The sequence below is a fragment of the Cavia porcellus genome, unplaced genomic scaffold (assembly GCF_034190915.1).
Source record: "Cavia porcellus strain 051 isolate PalLab524CR breed Dunkin Hartley unplaced genomic scaffold, mCavPor4.1 scaffold_15, whole genome shotgun sequence".
Lineage (NCBI taxonomy): Eukaryota > Metazoa > Chordata > Mammalia > Rodentia > Caviidae > Cavia > Cavia porcellus.
The window spans coordinates 13,083,067-13,107,059 of record NW_026947498.1 but is presented as its reverse complement, the minus strand read 5'-3'; the positions used below and the strand labels follow the sequence as shown (position 1 = coordinate 13,107,059).

Here is a 23,993-nt window from a genome sequence, read left to right as displayed (position 1 = left end):
TTGAGTATGAAATTGAACAAAGTAACTACAAGTATGTTTTAGAGTTTGCTAAAGGAAAATTCATGTGCTACCCAAACATTTTGAAAATCATACTCCATTTCCAAAGTTTAAAGAGTACAACCCATACCATTGCAATGGAAAACTAGAGTAACATTCCTAAATATTTCATGAATTACATGATTTTATGTGTCTTAAGTTTTGTTTACAACTTATAATATCTTCTGTTGCTCTGTAAAATATTTACTAAGGAAATACTCAGAATTAGAGATCAAAACAACTAGTTGGAAGTGAAACACTGCCTTAGGAAATTATTCTTTCGATTATTTCATTTCTATTCACGTAAACAATAAAATATTGTTTTGTGAATTTAATCTGTATGATTCTGCTCATAGAACTGAAATTCTTATGGCCCCACTCATAGCTTACATGTTAAAATTTAAAAAGTGCTCAACCATATGACACTAAGCTAAAGAAAGTAGAATTTATTTATTTATTTATTTATTTAAAGAACAGGAAACAAAAAAATACATGGAGATTTAAAAAAGGGAAGAAATAATACAAACTTACAGAAAAAACAAACAGTAAGAAATTGCTGGTTGATAAGTTACACATTGTCATCTTATAAATAGCTATTCATGTTATAGAATTAAAGTATTTAGAATGACATTCCAAAAGTGACACTACAAACCATTCTGCTCTATGATCAAACAAAAGCTCAGTAATATGGTTATCAATCCTACACATTTGTTTTACATCTCAAAGAGGGTAAGGTTAAACATATCAAAACAGAACAAAACATTTAAAAAAAAACAATTTAAAGAAATATAGATTTCAAAGCAAGTCTACTGGAGATCTTTATTGTCTATCTAACTGTCTCTAGTTTCTTACAAATAGTTGTCCCCATCTTCACCCACTTTATATACTTATTGCATATTATAGAACTAATCAAATCATTGGAGGCTTTTTAAGTCCTCAAGTTCCAAATTAGGGAAGACAATAGTCACTACCATTGCATCTCTCATTCTCTTTGTGATAGCTGTCCCCATCTCTACATATGCTGAAATTGAACTCAAGAAACCAGCCAATGTCATTCTAATCAGCGAACAATAGTATTGATAGAATTTATGTCATAATGCTACAAAATTAGCCCCAGGTTTCTTAGCGTCTCTTCCACAGAGTATCTGTTCATTACATCTTGCATTATATAATATGTTTCCATAAATAATTAAAAAAAACCCATGTGTGAATTTCTACATATATATCTATCTTCTCTGTATTATAGGGAAAACCAAGTCATAGCCAGACAGCAAAACAATTTCCTAGAAAAACATGCAATGGATAAGACATATAAAACCACAATATAGATGATCTTCCGTAGTTACTATGTTTTCTCTTGTTATTTTCAATAGATTTGTCCACAACACTGGCTTATTATAGTTAAACATAGTATCACCTATTTTTATAAAAACTTAACTTTGACAGCATTGTAGGATTTGAGAGCTGTTACTAATTAATACCAGTATGGATATCCTTTACATCTTGTCATCCTCAGAGTAGTTGCCTCTACTTTTAGGGTTGATACTAACAAGCATACCAATTTCAAATAAAATCAGCCAAGGCCAACCCATAGTCTTCTGATTCAGATTCAATTAAAATCAGTCATAGTAAGACAATGTAAGTAATACAGGACTTCAGTTTAAGTTAATGGGAAAGTAAGGATAGTTACCCTGGTATAACCTGCTATGTTTGGGTCAAGATGTCTGTGCCCTCAAATCTGACATGAGTGGACAGACCAGAACAAATTAAATTCAAACTAAATATGGCAATAAGACTACTTTGTCTTTTAAATCCTTATACACCATTAACAATGACCTCTGCCTTTTTTAAATAGAGTTTCAGAGCTGTAGCTTACCATCTCTGCCTCATGTCTGCTACTCCACTTTTCTGCTATAATTTGTCCACCTTATTCCCTCATTCCACTGTCTGCCCCATTCACTGAGGCCTCTCTGCCACTGTTGCTGGAATCCTGGTATCTCTTCCTCTCTTTCTCTGTAATGTCCTTCAGCACTCTCTGTAGGGTTGGATTGGTGGCCACGAACTCCCACAGTTCCTCCTTGTCTTGGAAGTATCTTATTTCTCCATTAATTTTGAGAGAGAGTTTTGACGGGTATATGAGCTTCGGTTGCATATTATTTTCTTTCAGGACTTGGAATATTTCTCCCCACTCCCTTCTTGACTTAAGAGTTTGTGTTGATAAGTCTGCTGTTATTTTGATAGTTTTACTGTTGTAGGTAATCTGCATCTTTTCTATGGCTGCTTTTAATATTCTGTTCTTTTGGTGGATTTCTGGAATCTTGATTATTATGTGTCTAGGCGTAGATCTGTTTTGGTTGTAGGTAGCTGGTGTTCTGTATGCCTCTTTTATCTGGATATCATTTCTTTTTGCTATACATGGGAAATTTTGCTTTAATATATCTGTGAATATTTTTGCATTTCATTTTTGGTTGCTCCTGCTTCCTCACTCACATTCTTTATTCTTAAATTATGTATCTTTTTGTCATCTTATAGTTTTTTAATTGCTTCTTTCTGGTTCCTTGTTATTTTTAAGAGGCTTTTTCTTTCATGATCATATACCATAAATCTCTCTTCAAGTTTCAGAAGGCTGTCTTTAGTTTCTGTCGAGGCATTTTGCCAGTGTTCAATGGAGATTTTAGTTTCCTGGTATTCTCTTTGGATCTGTTTCATGTATTCTAAGTTATGTTTAAATTCTTCTTCAGAAGTTTCTCTTTCTTTTCTGATTTCCTCAGTTCTTCCATCTGTGTTCTCTTGGGCGGGGCTTGTCATTTCTTTAATTAATCTCTTTATATCTTGCCTCACTTGGATCAGGAGTACAGCTTTAAATTCATCTATGAGATCATGAAGGTACTTTTTAATTTTGGCTGATGCTGTGTCGAGCAATGGATGGTTACTGTGCTTGTTCTTTTCACTGTTTACTTCTCCTGGGCTTATTTTCTCATGTTGGGCAGCTGGAGATTTTTTTTTTTATTTTTATCTCTTGTCATGTTTCTGGTTTCTTTCAGACTGTCCTGGGGTTCTCTGGCCCTCTCTGAATTGCTTAGGGTCTTTCAGAAGTGTGCTGACTTGAGTATTTTCTGTCCTCCCTAATTTGCTGTTATCTGGGGTAGGCTGGGATGCAGAGGCGGTACAAGCTAGTCCCCAGCCTCTGCGCCAGTCAATCTGTAAATTAGGCTGTACTTTCTGGATGTCACTGAGTTGTGACTATTTTGTATCTGCTTATTGGGCCCCAAGCAGAGGCTTGGTTTAGCCCCAGTAGCTCCTGCCAGTTTGCTTTGTACCAGAAGCAGCTGACTAATGTCACTATGGCACAGGGATCTGCCCAAATCCCAGCTGGTCTCTTCTAGACCTCTCTGTGACAGGAGCACCAGAACAGCAGATCTGCCCAAATCCAAGATGTCTCCCACTAGTTCTCTGTATGATGCTGAAGCCAGCACGTACTCAGGCTCTGCCCCATTTCAAGATGTCTTCCACCAGCCCTCCCTACAGGGGGACTCAGTGATGCCACCGAGCTGTAGGTTCTGCCCAACTCTAAGATGTCTGCCACCAGACTCTGTGTTATTGATGTCCCCATGGTGGCAGGCACTGCCCAGTTCCAAGATGTTCTCTGGCCAACCCCAGCAGCCGCAGGGTCCCCAGTACTCACCAGGGTCCAGCACAGGTCCTCGTCTTGGGTCCACCACACACCAAGCCACCCACCTTTCCCGTGCTCCCAGCACAGCGCGGAACAGTCAGAAATCTGCACAGCGTGCACTCCCGGCACAGCGCTGAACAGTTGGAAATCTGCTCAGCGTTTGGCTTTGGAGCTCCAAAGCCTTTCATGATCTCCTCTGGTGCAGTGGGGCAGTCCTGGCTGCTTCTCGGGGTCCCAGGTCTCAGTTTCCAGCAGTCACCAAAAGCCAACACAGCTTTTCCTGTTGGGTCCATGGGTCAGTTTGTTGATTTAAAGGCGCGGGATTTGCAGCCTCCTGTCATCAGCCTTCACAGTCTCAGCATGACTTTAAATCCTCCAGCTGCACTGTCTTGGTTAATAAGAATCGTTATCTATTTGTCTGGCCCTCTCCATGTTGTAGTATTCTAGCTTCTAATATGATTTCTCCAGAGAGACTCTCCACCCGATCCCCCAGCAAGCCGCCATTTTCTCCAATCAAGAAAGTAGAATTTTAAAATTTTCTTCATTTTTAACATTTTTCCACACTGATTAATTTGGAAATACAGAAAAAATATTCAACTCTATTGACAATTATTGGTTGAGGATGTATTTCTGCACTTCAAGGAATCAAATTGTCTATCAACAGATGAATAGATTAAAAACAGGAATGTATAAACAATAAAATTCTAGTCAACCTTAAAAGAAAATATTCAATTATTTGTAACAATTCATGTGAGTCTGGAGGATGTTTTAAGGATATAATAAGCCATATACAGGGAAAAATCACTTCACTCTCGCATTTTTATGTGGTGTCTAGTGTAATTAATTTATTCATAGAAATAAAGAATGTGATGGTAATAACTAGTGAAGAATAACTCGTGTGGGAGAAGGGCAAAGGGGCTAGTGCACCAGGAGGGTTGTAGTAAGATGGGAGAAAATACAGAGTTGTGAATTGAAGGGAACCAAGTTTCAGAAAGAAGAAATAAGTTTTGAGATCTGTTAAGCCATAGTAGACTAATAATGTGCATTGAAAAGTACATGAGAGTAAATTTCAAAGTGTCTTGGAACAAAATATGACAGATAAATTAGGTGATGGCTATGTTGCTTCAATTAGTTTAATAATTTGATTTTATGTACATATAGGAAAGCATTGCATTTCTCTGTTCAAGTGTACCCCATCATTGTCTGTCAATCAAAAAGAATGCTAATAATATGTTGATTTGTTTTGGTTTCTGTTTGATTGGGTTGATAGGAATCAAACTCAGAACTTCATCATGCTAGGCATAAGTTTCACTACAGGATTCTATCTCTGCCTAATACTTGTTTTAAATATAGACTACATTACTTTACAGACACTGTTTTATGTGCAGTGTGAGCACATTTTCATGTACACATTCTGCATCTTGTCTCTTAAAATGTTTGAATTTCGTAACAGTGAAAGTTTAGCCTGACTTTCTATGGATGTCTCTTGGGCAAGAGTTGGTCTCTGAGATTAAATCTTTTGTTTTCTTTTTCCAAATGTTCTCATACGCAAGAGATCTCCTAATAAAATATTGAGTTTATTTTTTCCTTACACTGTTTACAGATTATACTATAAATTACCAACATGTCTTTTATGTGTTTATCTTTGCTCCTTGGTGTAACCAGGATTGGACCTGAGAGAATAATGTAGATGTTTAGTTGGCCTTGCTATATTCATCAAGCTGCCTGACTGAAAACAGGAGCTCAGTGCTGTGACAAATAATGCTCTAGTTTTTCAGATATCCACTGAGAGAAAACATCCAGAGTTTACACAGTTCTGGCAATGTAAATTAGTAATTTCTCTTGCATCTTCTATTCAAAAATAATAAGTACTCAAGGGATTTCCCAAATGTCTTTGGAAAAGAAACAAGAGATTGTGACTTTGTGCACATAATGTTCTGTGACTTTGGATATGTTATTTGTAAAAATAGTATATAGCATAGCATGAATTTAACTAGACTTAGGGCATATTTATGCAAAATTATTTCCAAATAATTAAATCTGAGGTAGGCTAGAAGATGCAGTAAATGCTAAAGTTTAACATTTCTCTGTAATAAAAAAAAAACCTTTAGAATACATATACATATACAACATATAATATTTAAATCTTCCTTAAAATTTTGTAAAAACAATGAGATAAGAAACAGAAATCTATCTTAAATAATATGCTGATGGTCAATACTTTACTTTTTAACCCTGTGGTAAGCAAATCAAGTAACAATTACATGGGAATTCTAGTCTATGTAACCCAAGTATGAGATGGCTTTATCTGTATTGATCAATTCCAAAGACAAGAAGCTAGTCGTTTTCTACAATTTCATCATTTTCCAGGTGTCTAGAAAACTGAAAACTATTCAGAAAGTTAAATAAAAACCACACAGTTCTGACACATACCCTTCGAAATTCAATGAAAATATTCTTTCACTGAAATATAAAAATAACTGATTGATTGATTGTGGTCTATATAGTTGCATTAGTAGTGTCTCTGGAAAAAGTGAACATTTCAAGTCACTTACTGAGCATAGGTCTTCTGTCTCTCTGTGTCACTGTCTCTATGTCTCTATGTATCTCCTCCCCATCTTTATCTATGTATCTATTTATCTATATTCAATTTTGGCTTATATTTTTGTAAGTGAGTTATGTTTTATGGTTTCAAATAGATACTTTAAATCTAAAACACATTCTATAACATTTAGTTTTCAGTCTTACACATAAATAAGAAATAAATAAAAGGCTTCAAGAATAATTTACTCTACACATATCTACAACGAAAATTCAACTTGGTATTTTTCAAATAATGATATACATCTTATATTTTCCTATGTATGAGCATAGAGTTATCCTATATCATGTCTCTGGGTGGTGCAATTTGTCTTCAACTTACACTGGAAAAGAGAATCATTATGTATACTAATAGTCGAATTTGTAGGTGATTTTTAGGATATATCCAAATCTCCCTACAAGACAATTTGGATGAGTTTGGTTTCACTGTTACTAAAATGTATTAATTGACATTATATATTAGATTTTTCACTTTATACTGTCTGATTATAGATGCATGATGAGTAGAATAGAAATAACCCCTCTGTAAAATTGTACCCTCATGATATCAGACAATTTTGATGGTAGTTTTATGAATTCTGCTTTGCATGTATCCAGTCTTTCATGATTCCTTTCAATATCTATTCTTGTGTAATACTCAGAACACAATTCCATTGTGAGCCCCTTGAGAAATACTGTTTTGATACAAATTTGACTCCTTGTCATATTATATTTGAATAAATTGTACAAATTGATAAAGTGGATGCAGTAGAAGAAATGATAAATTGAAAGCTGATAAAACTACAATTGATCTTAATATAGTGAAATGAAAAAGTCAATCAGTCATTCTATTTTGTGGATTTTGGATTTACATTAGGATAAACTAAAAATAATTTGAACAGTGCCAGAGATCCTTAAAATCATGACTCCAAATGAAATAATAGAAATTCTACACTTTAAAACCTAGGCATTTCTTCTGAGGGTTTAAATATATTAAAAATGCTAGCAGCTTAGAATTAAACTAACATATACCCTAATTATACAACTTACACATTATAATACATATTTTCATAAAAAAATCTCCAGCTTCATGGGATATTTCTAAACCTACTATTAGGAGATATTGGGAATCAGATGCTCTGTTCCAGTTAGTTTTACTCAACAATAGGAAAATATTGAAAATTATACAGAGGTGAGAAAACAAGACAGAATGATGAATAATTTCACAACAATTTATCCAGTGGAATTCTTCATATAACTTACTTGAAATTTTAAAACAACTTAATTTATTAAAAACAATAAAAGTTCCAAAATAGACAAAGAAATCTTGAGAAAATATAAAGTTATAGATATTGCCAAATTTGGATTTCCAAATATATTACAAAGCTACAATATTAAAAGGAGTATGGTGCTATGTAGATCAGTGAAGTAAAATTAAGAATCCAGAAATAAATCCACATTATTAAATAACATACAGTCATTTAATCATTGATGTGTGTGGCCGGGGAAATGGAATGGGCTAAATATTGTTTGTTCAGTAAATAGTTTAGGGCAAGATGGACACTAATATATAAATGGATGAAATTAGATTCTTCATCCATGTACAAATAATTCAAAATGCAATAAAGATTTAAAGATAAGAGATGAAACCATAATGCTATGTCCTGCACATTGATTTGGGGAATGACTTTGTGGTTATGACACTGAAAGCTCAGTAAGCAAATGCAAAAACTGACAAATAATTTTGTGAAGCAAAACAACCAACAAGATAACAAATTTAACCAATACAGTGAAAACGATTTGCAAATCATATATCTGAAAATCACTAACATCTTGAATGTATAAGACACAAATACTTCATTAGCTATAAAACAATATAGTTAAAAGAATGCAGAAAGATTTTGTACAGACACAGTTCCTCAGAAGATGACATAGAAATTGAGAAAGGGCGGCATACTCTCATGATCCCTATACTTGAGAAGGATCATGGATTTGAGATCACCCTAGACTACATACTACATACTCAGAGTCTGTTTCAAAACACACAGAACAGAAAACACACACACACACCCACACACACACACACACACACACACACACACACACACACACAGAGAAAAGACAAAAGAAAGTGAAGCAAAAGAATGAGAAATAAGAGAAATGTACATGGTCATGAGGTATATGAACATGTGTTCAATATTACTAATATCAAAAATCACAAACAAAGCTACCATGAGATATGCCCTCACACCCCATAGCACGGATGTTTTAGCAAAAAGATACTGTTGAGGATGTACAGAAGTTAGAACATCAAATATTTGGTAGAAACTAATATGGCAGGTCTTTAGAAGCTTAAATATAGCCCGCACCAATCATCCCACTTGTAAATATGTATCCCAAAGAACTGAAATTAGGATCACCATCAGATATCTGTGCTTTCATCATTTGCAGCATTTTTCACAATAACCAATCTATGAAAACAGCATGTTTGTATATTTACAGATGATCAGCTAAAGAATATAAGTAGGTGATAGTTACACTAACTTGTCAAATTCATTTCCTTGAGAATTGCCTATGGATTAGTAAAGCACACTTCTGGGTGTGTTTGGGTGGGCCATGGAAGTGTGACTTTGGTGTCCATATTTGTCCTCAGGGCCTTACCCTCCTTAAACAGTCTAACATATACTGCTTCCCAGCTGCCATGAAGTGGGCCAGATGCACTCTATAAGAGCCTCAGCTGTGATGTTCTACACTTAAGCTGCTCATGAACTGAATTTGTGAACTAAATAATGTTCTCCATTAAGTTGTGAGTGTCAGGTATTGTAATGGGAAAGCTGACCGATGCATGGTTTGTGCATACCATGGAAGATTATTCAGCATTAACAAAGAAGGAAATTTTGTCTTACCCAAAAATACACACAAACACGTAACATATTGTGCTACCTGAAATGAGCCAAGCATACATACATGATTGCTGAATCTCAAATTCGAATCACAATGAAAATGGTAGAAGAGGTGTGAAGTTCATACACTACACAGAAATGTATTTTGACATACTTGGTAAACTTACACTTATTTAAAATGTTTATACCTATTTAAAATGTACATGCCTATTGAAATGTGTAAGTATTTACTACATAAAAGAATTTATTAATATTCTGATACTGTCCTTCTGCTTTATTTGTTTTGTTATTGTCCAAACAAACTAAAGTAAAAGTGATAATAATGAAACTCTCAGAATTAAGAAAACTCAGTCAGGACAGAGGAAATTTACTGCTAAGAGTTGGACACAATTTTTGTGAAATTTTCTTATGTTTATTAACCAAGCATACCTGGAATAATGACACTGATCACAGAACAAAGAAGAATGAAATTTTTTCCAACAGTGATTATCTTAATAATTCACAATGTCCAAAACTGCTGAATTTTTAATATAACTTTTTATATATCTTTCATTAAAAGTCTATAGTTTTATAACTTATAACTGGTTTATTTACACGGTTACAGAACCTGGCTTTGGTAGTGGGGAAAAAGCACTACTAAGTGGATGAACGACTCCCTTAGTAAGCAGAGATTGGTTCCCTTAGGACTAAGATATCTTGAAAATACTTTTTACTCGCAGTCCAAAGATAAAGCACATCTTGTGCAACTGAGAAGCACCCTAGAAGCCTCAAGCGGACCGCTTGTACTACTTCCCACATTTGCACTTGTTTTCAGTCTGCTGCACTATGATCTTTACCTTCATTAAAATTTTATATGGATAGCATTCTGGAGCCTTATAAGTACGTGTGAATCTCAGCATCTTACAAAAGTAACTACTAATGCTCTATTTTCTTATACTTTGGAAATATTTTAGTTACTTTATATACTATGCAAAAATCATAAGCATGAAATGGCAATTTTAAAATCAGTGGTAAAGTAATCTTTCTCTCAGGCTTTGTCCTGCCTGTTACACTGTAAGTCACTGTACGTAAGTTCTGCCTCTGGCACTAATCTAGTCATGTCACCTGTGCACTTTCCTTGCTGAGGAACTCAATTTCAAGAAGACAAAGGAATCCTTGTAAGGCAATCAAGACTCAAAGCAACAGACCCCATGTTTTGTCCTGAATTAAACAAAGAACAGCAATTTATGAAAACCCAACACACAAAGGGACTGTGCTAAGTGGCTCACCAAATAAACAGTCCAGGCTTTCATAGTCCCAGCTTCATCCGTGATGATTGTAACCCTCCCTCTGCTATTACTAGTAGGGCATCTTACACTGGGGAATTCATCTCCTACTTTTTAAGTTTTTTTAAAGAGGAAAAAAAAAGAAAAAAAAAAACAGAAAAAGGGTAGAAATAATTACATAATTTCAAAAAAAAATAAAGAGTAAGAAATCACTAGTTGCTAAACTACATATTGTCCTCTTAGAAATAGTTGCTCAAATTACAAAAGTAAATCATACAAAGTGGACTTTCAAACATTGAGACTGCAAATAGTTCTGGTCAATGATCCAACAAAAACTTAGTAATATGGTTATCAATCCTACACACTTAAACACACATGAAATTACATCCTTTAGAGGACTTGCTTTTCCTTTCAAAATTCTGATTCTCTCTCTCTCTCTCTCTCTCTCTCTCTCTCTATATATATATATATATATATATATATATATATATATATATATATATTTGTACCAGGGATCGAAATCAAGACCTCACTCATCATACCATGCAGCACTGCATAATGCTGAGTTAAATCCTCAGCCTTCATCTCCCACTTTTAAGAATCACAATGAAAGTAAAAGTATGCTTTCTGCACCTTGATTATTATGCAGTTGCCTTTACTTCAAAACTATTCTTATGCCAGAGTAATCCAGTCCGAGATGGTGTTTACTGGATTAGTTCGCTAAAAATTCAGGGTTGCAGGAGGAGATGTTTGAAGCCTCTTCCCTTTCAAACTTTTCAGGCTACTGAGGTGACATGTAGTAGAAATGTAGGGAAGATTCTTTCATTCATGAATATATATATATATATATATATATATATATAATCATTAAGTAAAAAATGACTTTTACTTTCTATATGTTAATATTTTAAGTCGCATCATAAAAAATTAAAAAGATAGTACAACAGAACTATGTCTTGTATTTGGGGAATTTTGGATTCCAATCTAAGTGGTTAGTAATGTAAAGAGTTTCAAAACAAATCTATTCGTTTAGTGCATAGAATTGACAGTTGTAAGTCCATCTTACTTGTGCATTTCAATTTTGCAGGTGATAGACAAGGTAAGAGACACTATCAATATGTAATTATGTGCAAATATTAATTACTATTGACTTTATGCATGCAGGAAATAAGGGAAAAGTCTTAAGAGAATGCCTAATATGGGATATGAAGAAATTTACTTACGATAATATTTTCCACTTGCTAAAAAAAAGATTATTTTTAATAAAACCTGCAATTAAATCTTGGTCTGGAGTTTTAAATGTTGACTCAATATGTTAAATTATACTGCTACAAATATTTTAAACAAAAATACACTATCAAATTATGTAGGCTATGTAATATAAACTTGTTAAAATATTTTATATCACAAAATTTATTGTGATAAACTTGTACAAAAATTTTTAAATATACAAAATGATATATGGGACACAATTAAACTTGAGTTTTTATGATTTATTAATTTGAAGTAAAGTAAAGCTAAAATCAAACAACAAGCAAAACCACTTTTCTGTTTTTCATTTAAAGGATTGTCGTAGTTTTCTAATGATATTAAAACTAATCTTGGCAATTGACACGACACTTATATCATAATAGGTAGAATACAATTTAATGTAGTTTCAATAAAGAATGGAAAATTAACTCATGTGTAATAAAAAATAAAAATGAAAAATAACTGTGATTTGATATTTGTTTCCAGCTTCCATCATCATGATTTTCCATTCATTCTTTATTTTTTCTAGTTCAATTTGTAATATTTCCTTCAAAAATTTATCTTAGTACTGAAAGAAAGTTCCCATTAGGAGGGTGTTTAAAAAGGGAAATTAAAAATAGACAAGCTTCTGTCCCCTCAGTCTAATTTTGGTTTTTAATCACTTAGATTTAACGATTGAAAAATGTATAGCTTGTAATTTTTCCTTATTGATTTGTTTTAATCATTAAAAATAATCAATGCTTTTGCAAAATTCTAGATGTTTAACCATCTCAAAACTATTTTTGTAAGTAAAAATTTTTACAAGAGACATTTAAGAGTTAACTAGGTTTTAGAATTAAGTTCCAGAGATTTTATGATCTTTTAATAGCAAAAAGTAGAAAAAGAAATGCTTTTTCTTATATAAATATAATTAAATTGATAGCTGAGACAGCATTAAATTTTTTACTTTTATTATTTGAGCAGTTCAAACATTTGTTATCAAATGTGCCATGGAACCACTTCAGATAATTTTTAAAATTTTGTGAGTTTTTTTTTTACTGTTTATTTAATATTCTGCACCAGAAATCTTTCCTTTGGATCTACACATAGATCCTTTATTTGAGTGGAGACCTCTTTATTTTTTTCCAATGTGATGAATTTTATTTCAATATTTATATAATCTTAAATATTTTGTATATGTCTTCATCCACTAACTCGCATTCTTTAATAATTCCTTTGTATATTTTCTCTAGAACACAGTTTCAGTTTTAACCACAAAGGTTATTCAACAAAAAGTAACCCAGTTTTCCAGTTTTGTTTTAAGAAAAAAATTTGTTTTTGAACAATAGAATTTTTCCCCTACCAAATTGCTTTTCATTTGATCAAATATTCATAGTACTCATATCCCTTTTAAATGTTTTACTCTGAAGTAAGCAATGTCATCATTACTTAGATGATTTCAATATTTTTATCACAATTGGCCTGGGAGGATGGAAATGAGTTGCATCAAAATGCTAATAAAATTTATGCTTAAATTAAAAAGGAGCATATTTATTAATCACAATTCCACTGAGTATAAAATATATCTTAGGGGAAGAATTAGAGAAAATATTTACATACTTTAAATTTAGTGTCTTAATATTTGGAATCATTTTAATGTTCTCTACTGAAACACTTTCTGAATCTACAAGTAGAGTCATAGTTTTATACACTCATTTAAGAATTTAAACACTTCTGATTATGTTATCATTTTTAAAATTAGCATAACTATAACTCAGTAATTAAGACATGAAAATTTATCTGCTTTTGGTATGAAGATTAAAGGATATTGTGATTGAAAACTGCACATAATGACTGTAGTAATATCTCATTATCTCATATGCACTTTTCTTGCTAATTAAAGCCTGGACAATTATGTGATCTGAGAGATAGTAGAAACTCATATGGCTCCACAATACAACTATAGTGAATTCCGTAAGGAAGATCAAGAAAAACTAGCTGTTGTTCGCAACAAAATACTCATTCTGAAAATGTACTATGTGTGTGTGTGTGTGTGTGTGTGTGTGTGTGTGTGTGTGTGTGTGTGTTTTTTAATCGGTACCAGGGATTGAACTCAGGACTGCCTGCTGGCAAGGCAGGTGCTTATGCCGCTCAGCTAAATCCCTAGCCCCATGAACCACGTGTTTTTGGTTTTGCTTTGTAATTGATTTTAACTTTTTCAATGAAATACAGTAGAATTTAGGAAAATAAAGATGCCAGTATTACTAAAAATCATCTTTTAATCTTATACATAAAGTTTAACTTTTTTATGAAATGGTAGCAAAGAGGGTCACTGTCCATAATCTGAAATAAAACTTGTTAATTTGACAGAATCAAGCTTAAAATCACAGAAGGTAGCTTTTCCTACCTTCTCAGTATCAAAATCCTGCTTGTATTATAGTTTCAACAATGGAGTACTATTCAGCTATAAAGAATGATCACATTGAGACATTTATAAATAAATGGGCACAACTTGAGACCGTACTCATAAGTGAAATAAATCAAACTCACATGTATAAAAACTGAATAGTTTCCTTAGTGTAAGAAATGATAAGAATATATAAAAGTATGTGGTAATCATGATTCCCAATCATATTGGTTTGAAGCCATATGTTTTCACTCATTAACTGCAATGGTTTTAACCTGGGTTGTTCGATTTTAGTATCTATGATAGTACAAATAGCTATTTTGAAGAGAACAACACAACCTAAAAGCTAGTGCTCATTTAATATCATCTTGATTTGAATTCCCATCAAGCTGTGGTACATCTGTTTCCACTGGTTTTAACATGTTGTATCTTACTATATTTCACTATATGCTATAGTATAAACAAAATTCTTTATAGGCAAAGAGATAATAAAGAAACCGTTGTTCGTTTTCTATTAGCTGGTTTTAAATACCCTGTAATTCTTGCATTCTCTTGAATGGCTTCACACTGTCTTGATATGCTTGATGTTATAGCATACAAAGTGACACTCAACTAATTCAAGGAAAGAGGCACTATAGCAACTACTATTATGTTAGATAATCTGGTGGTGAAACACAATGATGCTTGAATGGTTCGGTTCTGCCCTGCATTGTTCTGTTACAATGTGCTCTCTTATCTCAGTCTCCCCCCCTTTTTTAAATTAATCTATTTTCTCTCATTTTTTTTAATTAAGGGAAAACTAAATTAAAAAGAGTGGGACATAGTACAGTAACTTTCTTGGTTTTCCTATTAACCTGATTTGAACCCCAGTATTGCTCTCCCCATCTGGTTCTGTCTGATTATTCTATATTCTATTTTGTTTGATAGTATCAAGTTTGAGCATATAGGCAAAAACTTTGAAGATAATAAGATATACTATGATGCCCATTATGGTTTGACTATTATCCTTTTTTTTTTTTTTTTTTTGAAGTCCTGCAAGGTCTTCAGTGTAGGTTTTATTGGTCTTGTGCTGTACTGTTTTGATCAATTCTATTATACTTGATGATATAGACAACTCAATTTAAAAATAGCAAGAGGCACAATAGTAAGCACTTTTGATCACCTGGCATTCTATTTTTGCATCATGTGCTATGCCCACCCTTCTGTTCTAACTGACTCTGTCTTGCTTAGTCACATTTGGTTTTATTTTCTTCAAAAAAAAAAATAAGAAGAAGAACCACGAGAGTAATAAAACCCAAAAAGTCTAATTGCTATTGTAAAAGAGAGAGGAAAGGAAGGTGGACTAAGGGTTATAACCGCAGGTACGTTCCAGTGTGTAGGATGGGAAACCATATTACTGAGCTTTTGGTGGATCATTGAACGGAATTGTCTCCAATTTCACTGGATGAATGTCTACTTTATATGCTTTAATTTTGTAATTTGGACAACTATTCCTGGGAAGATCATATGTAACCTATTAACTGCTGATTTCTTACTGTATATTTTTTTCTTGAAATACTTTATTATTTGTACCCTTATACTGCTTTGTTTTTTTATGTACTTTTATTCTCTTTAAATAAAAAAAAAATGCATGACAGTTTATTTTTAACAGTTCAAACTTTTTCCTTTGTAATTCCGATTTATAAAATAATGGACATAAAAGCACACAATGAAAGCAAGCACCTCCCTTCCGTGGTAGGCAGAGGCAGTGGGGCAGACTGCAGCCCTTCCAGGGAGAGAACCAGCAGTGTCTCCTGAGATCCGCGCCATGTTGGAGCTTAGGACCCTGGGAAGCCAAGCCAGCACCTCCCCTCCCTGTAAGCGGAGGCAGTGGGGCAGCCTGCAGCCCTTCCAGGGAGAGAACCAACAGTGTCTTCTGAGATCCACGCCATGTTGCAACTGAGGACGCTGTGAAAGCAAATGACCATCCTGCCTCCTTGCTAAGTGATAGTGAACCTACTGCTACATGGCCTAGAGTCAAATATCCCACTCCCCCATCCTCCTCCTCCCGCCCCCCATTAGCAAATGGGAACCAGAGCATCTCCTGGCAGGTTGACCATAGCAAATAAGGAGGACTACCTTCTACCATTCTTTGAAGGCAAATATTTTTATTACTGTTTTGCTCTTTTCTGATTAATGGTACTGCTCTATTCAATATTCTGTTTTGATAAGTTCTATAGTGTTCTATCTTTCATCTCATTTTGATATACGTGATTGAAAGAACAACTATTACAAAGATAATAAAATATACTGTGATACCTATTACTGTTATCCCTGAAACCTGCTGTGAAGTTCTGTACCAATTTCACTGTACAATCTTAGTTGGCTTTATTCTGACTTGTTCTGTTGTATACTTTCAAAATAAAAATTAAAAAAAGCACACAATGTCTGATTTTAAACACCTATAAAAATCAGTTATATGAATACTTAATTAAAGCAAAGTATCATTAAATTAGCAGTGATTTGCAGGATTTTACAACAGCTCTGAAACTGAGTACGTGTATGGCTTATCTTATTTCTTATTTATTGTGTAGGATGTATCTCTTATAGCTTTGTAGGAGCTGAAAGGAACATTTTATAAAACCATCACACATTCTTCAAGACGGTTTTATCCTCTTCACTGAAATCATGCCCATTACAGAAGTTGCTTCCATAAGGTGAAATCTAGCAAATTAAAATCTGCTTAAGAAATAAGATGATAGAAAGTTGTGCAAAAATTCTATTTGTTCATATTATATAATCACAAAATTTACCAAAACCAAATTGATCTAATGTTTGAATTGAAAAGAGTATATACAGAGGCTGGGGATATAGCTCAGGGGCATGGAGCCTGCCTTACAAATGTGATCCAATCATGAATTGGATTCCTGGCACCAAAAAAATAATAAAAGAATATATGCAACATAGTATATGTTTACATATACACAAATATATGTAAATAAATGCAAATAAACTTTTTGAAAGTGTTTTATATTAAAACATGTATTTGAACAATCAAATTATTAATGTTATACACACCCACACACTACATAACAATCATTCATATAGCAAACACAACCAAACCCCAAGAAGGAGAAGAAAGAGCTAATGATTCACAGCATAGTATGGTAACAGTAGTTCACAATAACAGACTATAATATATATATATATATATATATATATATATGAATTATATGAGGGATGCTTGGAGGCTTCAAATATAAGGGATAGATGAGAACACGGTTAATTCACACTATGTTGCAATAGAACACTTTAGTCTAAGCACACATTCAGTCTGTATGAATCAATAACTACATAAATATGACAAACATTAAGCATCGCCAGTTACCTTCAGAATAAGCTTATTGAAATTTAAAGGGTTAAGTTAAAGGTTCATAAAATTTTTTATGTCTAAATTTCGTGTTACAGCCAGCTACAGGGATTTAATGAATTTTTTTGTAGGGTCTTCTATTCTTTACCAAAAATATAATAATTATATTCACAGAACATCAATGTATTCCAAAAAAATAGCAATTTTGCTCTGAATCGCCATTAGATTTTACTCTAGCAATCATTTAGTGAATGTTTCTTGTCTTCCAAACACTGTTCACATGCTTGGGAAATAGTAAATAAAAACAGCAAGGACTTTTCTCTCACAAAATATTCATACTTTATTTTTTTCAAGTTGTATGGAAATAATGCATTGATAGATTGATTTCCTTGCTGTAAAGATGTGTAATGTGCTTCTTCAAGAAGCTTTCTTCCTCTCCATTTATCCACAGATTGAAATAATTAACATTCACTTATTAACAATGAATTAGTAGTACTATTCACTACAACCTATACTATTAAGCATTACTAAGCATCACAAATTTCATACAGTATATGACCCTGTCTCCAAAAAGGGCAATCTACACTAATGTCTAGGGTAATTTTTGTATCAGAAAAGAAAATTATAGACAGCTTCCAAATTTGTGTAATACATGGTGATCTAGTGTAACATGATTCTCTTTATAATTTCAAAGTGCTTAAAATAATCATTTTAAAACTCAGAGCTTCATACAGGAGAGAAAAAAATAGCTCCTCAGGTTTGTAGAAGATCCCAACACAAAGTGTCAGTGGAAAAGGGATTGTGAAAGCAATAATAGCACCAGTGAAATAATTAGCACCAGTGAAAATGTTAATGGGTATAATATGCATTTTCTTAAGATAGTAGAAAACGTATTCAATAAACTAAGAGAACAATTAGAAAAAATAATTTATTCTTCCTAGCACTTTTAAAGCTTAAGTACATTTAAGTTAATCTCAAGGAAAAACTATAATATTAAAACTTTATATTTTTATCACAAATTGGCTTAAAGCTTTCCTCAGAATTCTACCACAAAAATAAATACTATGGTAACTGTATTATTAAATATAATCAACTCACCTTTTAAATAAATTCATTTTTTCTTATCTTTTAGTTTGAGTAATTAAAGACAAATGTTTCAACTCAAGAGGTATGTAATGCACTCATTTTTCTTATTTGTAATTTGTTAGCCTTTAAAATGTGAAAATATGATTATTCTGTTGTAAAGGATTCAAAATTTAGGGGGCAGAATCATTTAAAAAATCATAATTCATAAAAAATACAATCTGTTTCAAAAAAGAACAAAAGTGTCTATGTGAGAAAACTGATGGAATTAGAGAACAGCATGTTAAATGAAATAAGCTAAAAAGATTTTAAAAACTACATCTTCCCTTTCTCTGATCAAAATAATTGATCTAAATGTATAATAATGATTACTAGAAAGTGATAGGGCAGGGGTCGAGGGGCAAAAGGGAAGCTGGGTAAAGAGCACCAGAACACAAAGGAAGAGAGAGCTAGCGGTCATGCCACGGTAGGCTGCACTGGTTCACACTGACCAACTGCGGATTTCATGCAAAGTTAGAGGAAGGGAGCTTGAAGGTTTCAAGGCATGGAGAAGGATGGGAAAATGCTAATTATCTAAAGGTGATTAACTCTGTGTTGAAGTATCTTACCGTAGTCTAAACATGTGTTCAATTTTAGAATCAGTAAAAAAATAAAAAAAAAAATATGATCCTTTTTTACTTCAAGATGGATTCTGATAGAAGATTTCAGCATTTGGTATTTACAAGAAAAAGCTAATGAATGTAAATAATTTTAAATATATCTTAGTAAGCTGATTTTACTTATTAGGACAGTGAGTTTCCATGTTATTTATGTCCAGAGAATGTAAGCCACTCAGAATAATATCTTCAGATGCATAGTGTATTTTTCTGTGAAATGTTACTCCTCAAAACTTCATCAGCATATCACTCTGAATTGTAATGGAACTTTGGGATTAATATATCCTAAAGAGTTCACACAAGTTTAATTTTTCAATGTTAACATTTAAAAATAGTAATTTAAAGCAGAATCTCTAAATGTTCAGGAATATCTCTTCTAAAGTTTTATTGAAATCAAAACAGCCTCTTGTTTAGAAAAACAGATGAAGGTATTTTTGACTTAGTTATAGAAAAAGAGCTTAGTTAAAGTAACTTTCACATACCTTCTAAAACTTCCAAGGGTAGTAACAGTCCTCCTCAAGTTCAGGTGACTATCAACATCCAGAGTAAACAATAATCATATTTGCCATTTCTGTGTATTTTGTGACATCTAGATTTGATTGCCCACATCAAAAAGCCTTACTTTTTAATTCCACATTATTTGTGACTTTTTAATTCCACAGTATTTAAATACATGGTGAATGTTTGCCATTTTTCTTCTACCCATCAGGGGATTTAAGGTAATATTATTTCATTTAGAATATTTTTAAAATAGGGGCTGGGGATTTAGCTCAGCAGCATAAGTGCCTGCCTTGCAAGCCTGTGGTCATGAGTTCAATCCCTGGTACCGGTAAAAATACAAAAAAAAAAAAAAAAAAAAAAAAAAAAAAAATATATATATATATATATATATATATATATATATTTAATGTAGCATTCATCAATTTTAATGAGTAATTTAAGTTTAGAAATGATCTAGTTTCTAAAAGAGCTAAAATATGCTTTTGATATGCTCACTGAAAGAGAACTAATGAACAGATTAGGCACCCAATTTATTCCACACAACAATTAAAGGACGTAAAGAAAATAGCAAGTTTAAATGTAAAAAGAGGTACATTGTCAATGACTCCTTGTGATGTAATGAATAGAAATCATTAGGCAATTCAAGAGCCAAAATGATAGGTTCCAGACATAATTGGAATAGTCATTCTATTTCTAAATCTCAAATAAAACACACTTTTCACAACAAAAGTATTTATAAATGCATTCTCTTATGAAACATGCTGAAAAGTCAATACATAATTTTATTAGTTTCAAAGTGTTAAGTATCTCAATCAATAAGAGATTCCATGTACTTCATAAGAAAAGCCTTAGATGGTAAAAAAAAACTACATTTTTGGAAAAAAAAAATTGAGTCAAACTGTGTACACCTTACGCCACTGAGCTAAATCCCCGGCTCTAAGAAAGCATTTAATTTGAAGTGAAATATAGAGAATTGTTCACAAAGTACTGATGTTCTTAGAATATGAGTGACAGCTCTACTGCTATCATTTAAATACGGTTTTTGAATGTTCAGTTTAAAAAAAGAGACCCATTTGAGGGATAATATACACTTTTCACATAGAATACTGTTTATTTAAAATATTTACAACTGAGTGTGGTGGTTCACAACTGTAATCCCATCACTCAGGAGGATTAGACAGGAGGATCACTGTGAGTTTGAAGCCACTTTGGGTTACAGTGTGAGTTCAAGCCCAGATGAAGTGCAAAGTGAAAACTTGTCTCAAAAAATAAGTATGTAAATAAATTAGTTGATTAAATATCATGTGCTATATATTTACTTACACTGTAAAATGTTTTGTAATTATGAAGAAAAAGCAAAATTTAAAGTGATAGTTCAAAAAAACTTCCTTTAATACTTAATCATTATAATATTTTATGGTTATTATTATTCCTCAAATTAGATACTTGCTATTTATTCACCCTTTTCTGATTAATGTCTGGTAACTAAACTTTAAAATGTGAGCTCAAGCCAGGCATGACAGTGTGTGCCTATAAACCCAGCACTCAGAAAGCTGAGACAGGAGGATTAGGATAAGTCCCCGGTCAAGGCCAGCCTGAGCTGCATAGTGAGAACCAAATTCAAAAAATCAAAACAAAATAAACAGACAAATGTGAGAAGATATTCTGAAGCAGCAAATATAAACTTGGAAAATGATGGTTTATGCAAAATGAAAATATAAATTATTAAATAGTGAATCTGATAAATTGAAACAATAATGCCCATAAAGGTTTCAAATAATTAAAAAAAAACATTAAATTAGCACTAATCAATTAAGGCATTAAATTATCATTGCAACTGGGTTAACTATAAAGTCACTACCTATATATTTATATGTTTATAAGTAATTTACAGTACTTCTCTATATAATTGACTTAACCCTGGAAACAGTAACTTTTACTATTAGTTCAGCTTGTAAACCTCTTTAGAAAGGAGTCAAAGAATAATTTTAGAAAACAACTCAGAACTTCTCAATTGCTGTTGTACCATTGGAGAATAAAAAGGAAGGGTAGGGGCTGGGGATTTAGCTCAGTGGCATAAGTGCCTGCCTTGCAAGCAGGCAGTCATGACTTCGATCCCTGGTACCGATAAAAAGGAAAAAAAAAAAAAAAAAAAAAAAAAAAAAAAAAAAAAAAAAAGGAAGGGTAAATGTCTAGGATTGCACTATATTTTCAGAACTTCTGGAGTCTTGTTTTCATTTTTATTTTATCTTAAGCTTTTGACTTTCTTCATAGCTATTTGCCACATTTTCACTCTTTTAACACCCAGGAGGAGCTTTAGCTTGGTAACACAGCAATTCTGAATCAAGGGAATCTTAACTACATAAACTGAACACCAAGCCCCCTGCAGAGATCCATGGTTTAAATTCCAGAAAGAGCAAACAGATGTCAGCCTTCTTTTAGAACTTCTTTCAGTTTAATTTGAAAGCAAATATGGAATTTTCTTTCCTATTAATGTCATAAATTTTCTGTATTCTCTAATTGCTCATTTCCACAAACGGGAAGAGATTTACAATGCATTATATTAATGCCAAAGAGGTTTCTTCAGTTCTTATTTAAATCAAATTATGTTTTAAAAGATGGTTGAAATTACATATAATAAATTATTCTCTGTGATATTATTTCTACATTTATCAAATGTAAAACAGACAAACTATGTATTCCCTCAGGTTGTTAATTTAAGCATCATTTTAAGTGGTTTTAATCTGCATGTATTAAACATTTTGAATTTAAAACCGGAAGCCTCAAGCATTATATATGAAACAAGTTATATTTGAATAATGAAATAATATATTAGTGAGAGAAAACAAAGTTGTAGGATCTATCCAAGAACAAACTGTACTTGTTGTAACATTGTCCTATTGATTGATTTCATTTTTGATAATGTATTATCCTATAAATAATCTTCATTGAAAGAAATACATTTTTGCTACATTTCTTTAAAGTTGATCATATAGGTTTAACAAAAGGCTAGTATTTCTATTCAAAGTCATATCTTCATTAAACTCTAAAAAAATACACAATTTTAAAAATGGGAGATGTTTTGTCCAACAGAACACTACACACTGTTTACCAATGCCAACCAAGAACTATAACTACATAAAGAAAAATAACACTCCTCACCCACAAAAGTGAATGTCCAAATACTTTTGCCTAATGTATCTTGGAGTTGGAAATGTCAAGCAAATTACAGTATAATCACAGACTGCATGGCAGAATGCTTTTGCTCACATGCATAAGAGACAGGCAAGGAGTCCTCCAGTCTGTCTCTCTTACTCACCAAGCCTAGTGTCTCCATCTTCCCTTTAGTTCTCCTGTACTCATGGCAAAATATCTGCATTCTTCTTATGTCTCAGTAGAAGAGCATTCCCTCCTCTATGGAGCGTGAAATATGACACTGCAAGCTGGGGGTGGGCAGGTCACAATGACACACATGCTTGAGGAGGAGAGCAGAGTTGAGGTTTCAGTGCATCTGAGCTTGGGAAAGACAGCTGTGGGTGAAACACCAGCACCCAGGTACCTGGTACTCATTTTTTTCTTCTTATTTGATGCTGATTTTATTTATTTGTTTATTTTTATTTGTATACATTCATGGTACATAATAGTTACATTCCTTTTGGGGAAACTGGCCGAGGTACAATTTCATTTTGCTGTTTACATCCCTCCCCACTCCATTCTTCCTCTTTCCCCTCATCTTTTCCATCTGCAGAGTCTACCTCCACATTTCCTACCATTTTTGTTGTTGATGAAAGTATTTATATTGTAAGTTTCTTCTTAAAGAGAAATCACGAGATACTTAAGTTTCTCTGTTTGATTTATTTCACTTAATGTTATAGCTCAAGATGTGTGGGCTCTGTAAATTGGTAAAGACGTAATTCGGGACCAAGGCCTGGATGAAATATGGCATATGAAAGTCAGCATTAAAATGTTACACATGAGCCTGCCTTCACACAATGCTTTATTTTTATTCTGACTTTCTTGGGAATACAATGACACATGTGGTTATATATAGGTACTGATATTGTGGAAAAATGTGTTCACTCCATTTAAATGCCAGTTTTTTGAATGTTTTACAGTAAGATTATTTTTTCCAATATTACACAAACTTGGTATTATTTAATTTTGATACATTCACTTGAGATATAGATATAAATACATAGATATAGATTTTTTAGTTAGGTTTCATTGTGTGCAATCTAGAATCATTGGAAACCCATTAAATCTACCTGTGTTTCTAAACAGACAAGGGAAATTTAGTAAGTATAAAATAA

General features: G+C 32.8%; 1 long non-coding RNA gene across 1 annotated transcript in view; it reads right to left on the bottom strand.

The window, feature by feature from the left end:
* LOC134470458 (uncharacterized) overlaps positions 1 to 23,084 on the bottom strand; it is a 56,639-nt gene extending 33,555 nt beyond the window's left edge. The window contains exon 1 of the long non-coding RNA XR_010039349.1: positions 23,003 to 23,084. This is a non-coding gene — a long non-coding RNA (uncharacterized LOC134470458). The remainder of the gene's footprint in view (positions 1 to 23,002) is intronic.
* Between the last annotated feature and the right edge of the window lie 909 nt (positions 23,085 to 23,993).